Source organism: Hyla sarda, chromosome 1 (genome assembly GCF_029499605.1).
Source record: "Hyla sarda isolate aHylSar1 chromosome 1, aHylSar1.hap1, whole genome shotgun sequence".
NCBI lineage: Eukaryota > Metazoa > Chordata > Amphibia > Anura > Hylidae > Hyla > Hyla sarda.
The window spans coordinates 91,397,718-91,404,817 of record NC_079189.1 but is presented as its reverse complement, the minus strand read 5'-3'; positions in this window follow the sequence as shown (position 1 = coordinate 91,404,817).

Genomic DNA, 7,100 nt, shown 5'->3' with positions numbered 1-7,100 from the left:
TTAACATACGTTAGAAAATCCCATTGTAGTCTATGAGATATATCTAATAGCCGTTTTAACCCGTTATCGCCCGTTATTCATAATGGACGTTGTTTTGTGACGGGCGATTGAGTGGAAGAAATAGCGCATAACGGGTTAAAACGGCTATTAGAAAAATCCCATAGACTATAATGGGATTTTCTAACGTATGTTAGGGATTTTCTAATGGCGGTTTAACCCTGCGATCGCCCGCTATTTTATAACGCGTGTTATATAATGGGTTCTTTTCATAGTGTGAAAGCAGCTTAAGCAGCAGTGTTTTATCACACAGTCCTGGATTAGCAGGAATAGTCAAAGCCACAGCAGGTAGGTATGGCAAGAAACCATGCAGTCACCGGAGTAACAATGAACAGCTGTCAACTTGCAAAGTTACTCAGCATGTCGTCGTAGCCAGTCATCGGCCTCTTGAGGAGTAGAGAAAAACATAGCTCTGTCCCCGTCCACCACCCTCAATCTAGCAGGATAAGCCATGGAGTACGCTATTCCTTTGTTGCACAGCAAATGTGGCTCTGCGGCATTGCAGGTCAGATGAGAAGTCCGGAAATATAGATACCCGTGCATTTTCATAACTGATCTCTGGGAGCCTCCGGGTGGAACGCAAGACCAAATCACTGTCGTTACAGTTCAGGAGCCTAGCTAACAGCGGCCGCGGTGAAGCACCCGGGATCGGCGGTTTAGCTGGGACGCAGTGCACCCTCTCCACTGCAAATGCAGGCGAAAAGTGCACATCAGGGAACAGGTCTTTGAGCCAGCTCTCTACAAATGCGCACGGGTTTTGCCCCTCTGGGCGTTCAGACAGGCCAATAATCCTGATGTTGTTTCAGCGCAGCCTGTTCTCTAAATCATCATGTCTGGAGTTTTGGAGTGCTGCTTGGATGGCGAGGAAGCAGGTAAGGGCCCTCCTGCCATCCTCTCAGCTAATTGGGACACTGTGGTTTACTGCGGTAGTCCCGATCAGCTCCGCTGAGCAGCAGGAAGTAGTTTCCACCAATAAAAATGTAAATGTTAATATAGCCCACTACATTTTTGGTATCACCATGTGGAGTAATGTCCTAAGAATTAAAATTTTATGTTAATGATACCACACAGTGAATTCAGTAAAAAAAAAATATTAAACAGCAGAATTGCTGATTTTTGGTCACTTCATATGTTAGAAAAAATTTTTTATAAAAAAAGATCAAAAAGTTCATTTACAACAAAAAATTGTTTGGATTAAAACTACAGATCATGTTGCAAATAATAAGCCTGCTACGTATATAGAAAATTTAAATGTTATACAGTACAGACAATGTTTAGCATACTTATTTTGTCAATTTTTTTTGACTGTTTGTAAAAGCAGTACAATTATGCAAAAGCATGTAACCATGTGTATCATTGTAATTGTATAGACTCATAAAATAAAGATTACATTTCATTTATCCCATAAGTGCACTACGTAAAAATGAAACATCCAAGAGTTGCAAAACTGTGTCTAATTATCCCCCGCTGTATATTTTATGACAAAATGAAAGATGGCATTGTGAAGTACAATTGGTCCCACAAAAAAAAAAAAAAAGCCCTCATATAGCTCTGTGGATTGAAAAATAAAGAGGAGGAGGAAAATGAAAACCTAAAAATTAAACCTGGCTGTGTTCCTCTGCACAAGGTTGATCTCTTAGTGTGTGAGACGAAGGGAAACCAAAGTCTATAAAAGTGTCTGTACAAGATCCCATTATTAAAGGAGTATACCAGCGCAAATGAATTTATCCCCTATCCAAAGGATATGGGATGAGTTATAGATCACGGGGGGTCCGAGCGCTGGGGCCCCCTGGGATCTCCTGGACGTGGCAGCGGCAGTCAGCAGGAAGTGAAGTTTCGTCCCCAGCAGATCAGCTGCAGCAGACACGCCCCCTCCATGTATCTCTATGGAGTACCAGCTACTGCGTCATGTGGGGACAGAATGCCTGCTTTCCAGCATACTGCTGCGGCCCTGCCCAGGAGATCCCAGGGGAGCCCGGGCGCTCGGACCCCCCACAATCAATAACTTATCCCCTATCCTTTGGAAAGGGGATAAGTTATATTGCACTACAGATGTCCTTTAATGTTACCAAATGATTCTACAATTTTTCTTTAACCCCCTGAGGACCCAGAGATTTTTCATTTTTGTGTATTCATTTTTTTGCCAACTCACCTTTTTATAGCTATAAGTCTTTTGATTTTCCACCTACAGACCCAAATGAGGGCTTATGTCATGTGGGATCAATTGTAATTTGTAAGGACATCACTCATTTTACAACAAAATCTACTGTAAAGCCATACGGGTTTATGTTTCTACACAGTGAAATATATGGCTAAACAACATGTTATCTTTATTCTGTAGGTCCATACGATTACAATAATCCCCAATTGATATAGGCTTTATTTTATTTTAGTACTTTTAAAGGATTATGGTGGAGATTTATCCACCAGATGAAAAGGGGAGCAGTTGACCATAGTAACCAATGAGATCGCTTCTTTTATCTTTCAGAGCCATTAAAGAAGGAATCTGATTAGTTGTCATGGGCAACTGGCCACTTTTATTCTGCACACGTTTTGATAAATCTCCCCTATAACGGTTTGTAAGGAAATGAGTGTGACATTAAAACATTCAACTCTATTTCCTCTGAAGTTAGCCATAAAATTTGTATTGCAATCACTAGAATTAATATAGATTGGTATTGCTTGGTACCTGCCCAGATTGGTACCTGCCCACTAGAATGTTGTCTATAAATATAACATCAAACATTAAAATCATTGTGCTGTGAAAGAGGCCCAGATTATCATAGATTTGTTTGCCTATCCTGCCAAAATCTACCAAACGAATCTCATGTCTATGGCCAGCTTTAGATCATCTGGAACAGCAGTTCACAACTTGGGGCCGAGGGTTTGTTGTCGGCAATGAGAGGAGATGTACATCTGTGGGTGGGCTCTGGGAGGGCAGGTAGCATGTGAGCCGTCCAGCAGAGAAAAAGCAATTCACAAGACAGAAAGAACTACCATGTATGGTTAGAGTTAGTATAATAGAGGTATAGGCAAAGTACAATGGAGGCACAGGCACACGATCATGGTGGCACATGAAAATATAGGAACAATATAATGTAAGCTCGGGCACAGTATAATGGTGGCACATGGAGGAGATAGGAAAAGAGCAGGGGGACTGTGGAGATAGTAAGAAAAGCAGAAGGCCTGGGGAGGTTGGAAAAGGAGCAGGGAGACTCTGGAGATTTTGAGAGGAGCAGGGGGCCTGTGGAGATTGGGAAAGAAGTAGGGAGATTGGGGAGATTGTGAGAGGAGAGGGGGGCATAGGGAGAGGATATGGTGTACAGAAAAGCGTATCAATTTGAAATAAGAGCAACTATATGAATTACAAACTATGTCTCTAATATAGGGGGGTAACATTTTTGGAAATGGGCTGTCAAGAGGTACTTGGGCAAAAAAAAAAAGGGTTGGCAACCACTGCTCTAGAACAATGTTTTCCAGTCAGGGTGCCTCCAGCTCTTGCAAAAGTGGTGCCAGAAAGTTAAAAAGATTTGTAAATTACTTCTATTAAAAATTCTTAATCCTTCCAGTACTTCTTAGCGGCTGTATGATCCACAGGAAGTTCATTTCTTTTTGAATTTCTTTTCTGTCACGGGCACAGAGCTCTCTACTGACACCTCTGTCCATGTCAGGAACTGTCCAGAGCAGGAGAAAATCCCCATAGCAAACATATGCTGCTGTGGACAGTTCTTAAAATGGACATAGGTGTCAGCAGAGAGCACTGTGGTTGTGATGGAAAATAAATCCAAAAAGAAAATAATTTTCTCTGTAGTATACAGCGCCTAATAAGTACTGGAAGGATTAAGATTTTTTAATAGAAGTAATTTACAAATCTGTTCAACTTTCTGGCACCAGTTGATTTGAAAAAAAAAATTGTTTTCCACCGGAGTACCCCTTTAATAGACATTCCAAATAAATTATATATTGATTCACATATACAATATGTCTACTTTATATTTGCATCATAAAGTTGACATGTTTTTACTTTTGGAAGACATCAGAGGGCTTCAAAATATAGCAGCAATTTTCCAATTTTTCACAAAATTTTCAAAATTGGAATTTTTCAGGGACCAGTTCAGTTTTGAAGTGGATTTGAAGGGCCTTCATATTAGAAATACCCCACAAATGAACCAATTATAAAAACTGCAACCCTCAAAGTATCCAAAATGACATTCAGTAAAGTGTGTTAACCCTTTAGGTGTTTCACAAGAATAGCAGCAAAGTGAAGGAGGAAATTCTAAATCTTCATTTTTTACACTCGCATGTTCTTGTAGACCCAGTTTTTGAATTTTTACAAGTGGTAATAGGAGAAAAAGCCCCCCAAAATTTGTAACCCAATTTCTCTCGAGTAAGGAAATACCTCATATGTGTATGTCAAGTGTTCGGCGGGCGCAGTAGAGGGCTCAGAAGGGAAGGAGCAACAATGGGATTTTGGAGAGTGAATTTTGCTGGAATGGTTTTTGGGGGGCATGTCACATTTAAAAAGCCCCTATGGTGCCAGGACAGCAGAAAACCCCACACGGCATACCATTTTGGAAACCACACCCCTCAAGGCACGAAACAAGGGGTCCAGTTAGCCTTAACACCCCACAGGGGTTTGACGACTTTTCGTTAAAATCGCATGTGTCAATGAAAAAAAAAATTTTTTCACTAAAGTGCAGTTTTTCCCCCAAATTTACCATTTTTACAAAGGGTAATGGGAAGAAATGGGAGGAACCCCGTCTCTTTTGAGTATGGAAATACCCCATGTTAGGACTTAAAATGCTCTGCGGGCGAACTACAATGCTCAGAAGAGAAGGAGTCACATTTGGCGTTTTGAAAGCAAATTTTGCTGAAATGTTTTTTGGGGGGCATGTCGCATTTAGGAAGCTCCTGTGGTGCCCGAACAGCAAAAAATACCCGCATGACATACTATTTTGGAAACTACACCCCTTAAGGAACGTAACAAGGGGTACAGTGAGCCTTATCTACCCAAAGGTGTTTGACGACTTTTTGTTAAAGTTGGATGTGTAAATGAAAAACACTTTTTTTTACTAGAATGCTGTTTTTTCCCAAAATTTTACATTTTTACAATGGGTAATAGGAGAAAATGACCCCAAAAATTTGTAACCCCATTTCTTCTGAGTATGGAAATACCCCATGTGTGGACGTCAAGTGCTCTGCTGGCAAACTACAATGCTCAGAAGAGGAGGAGCGCCATTGAGCTTTTGGAAAGAGAATTCGTTTGGAATGGTAGTCAGGGGCCATGTGCGTTTACATAGCCCCCCGTGGTGCCAAAACAGTGGACCCCCCCACATGTGACCCCATTTTGGAAACTACACCCCTCACAGAATTTAATGAGGGGTGCAGTGAGTATTTACACCCCACTGGCATTTGACAGATCTTTGGAACAGTGGGCTGTGCAAATGAAAAATTACATTTTTCATTTTCACGGACCACTGTTCCAAAAATCTGTCAGACAACTGTGGGGCGTAAATGCTCACTGCACCCCTTAATACATTACATGAGGGGTGTAGTTTCCAAAAAGGGGTCACATGTGGGGGAGTCCATTGTTCTGGCACTATGGGGGCTTTGTAAACACACGTGGCCTTCAATTCCGGACAAATTTTCTCTTCAAAATCCCAATGGCGCTCCTTCTCTTCTGAGCATTGTAGTTAGCCCGCAGAGCACTTTACATTCACATATGGGGTATTTTCTTACTCAGAAAAAATGGGGTTACAAATTTTGGGGGGCTTTTTTTTCCTATTTTCCCTTGTGAAAATGAAAAATTTAGGGTAACACCAGCATTTTAGTGAAATAAAATTTTTCTTTTTATTTTCCCATCCAAATTTTATGAAAATTTGTCAAACACCTGTGGGGTGTTAAGGCTCACTATACCCCTTGTCACGTTCCTTGAGGGGGTGTAGTTTCCAAAATGGGGTCACATGTGGGTATTTATGTATTTGAGTTTATGTCAGAACCGCTGTAAAATCAGCCACCCCTGTGCATGGTGTGCTCTTACTCCTGAGCCTTGTTGTGCACCCGCAGAGCATTTTACGCCCACATATGGGGTATATCCGTACTCAGGAGAAATTGCGTTACATATTTTGGGGGTCTTTTTTTCCTTTTACTGCTTGTAAAAATAAAAAGTATGGGGCAACACCAGCATGTTAGTGTAAAAAAATAAAATAAATTACACTAACAGGCTGGTGTAGCCCCCAACTTTTCCTTTTTATAAGGAGTAAAAGGAGAAAAAGCCCCCCTAAATTTGTAGTGCAATTTCTCCCGAGTACGGAAATACCCCATATGTGGCCCTAAACTGTTTCCTTGAAATACGACAGGGCTCCGTAATGAGAGAGCGCCATGCAGATTTTAGGACTAAATTAGGGATTGCATAGGGGTGGACATAGGGGTATTCTACGCCAGTGATTCCCAAACAGGGTGCCTCCAGCTGTTTTGCAACAGTTGGAGGCTCCGTTTTGGAAACACTGCTGTACAATATGTTTTTCATTTTTATTGGGGGGACAGTGTAAGGGGGTGTTCATGTAGTGTTTTACCCTTTATTATGTGTTAGTGTAGTGTTTTTAGGGTACATTCGCACTAGCGTGTTACGGTGAGTTTCCCGCTAGGAGTTTGCGCTGCGGCGAAAAATTTGCCGCAGCCCAAATTCGAAGCAGGAAACTTACTGTAAACCTGCCTGTGTGAATGTACCCTGTACATTCACATGGGGGGGGGGGGGGGGGGGGGGCAAACCTCCAGTTGTTTCTAACCTACAACTCCCAGCATGTACTGACAGACCATGCATACTAGGTGTTGTACTTTTGCAACAGCTGGAGGCACACTGGTTGGAAAACCTTCAGTTAGGTTCTGTTACCTAACTCAGTATTTTCCAAACAGTGTGCCTCCAGCTGTTGCAAAACTACAAATCCCAGCATGTACTGATCGCCGAAGGGCATGCTGGGAGATGTAGTTATGCAACAGCTGGAGGTACGCAACTACAACTCCCAGCATGCCGAGACAGCTGT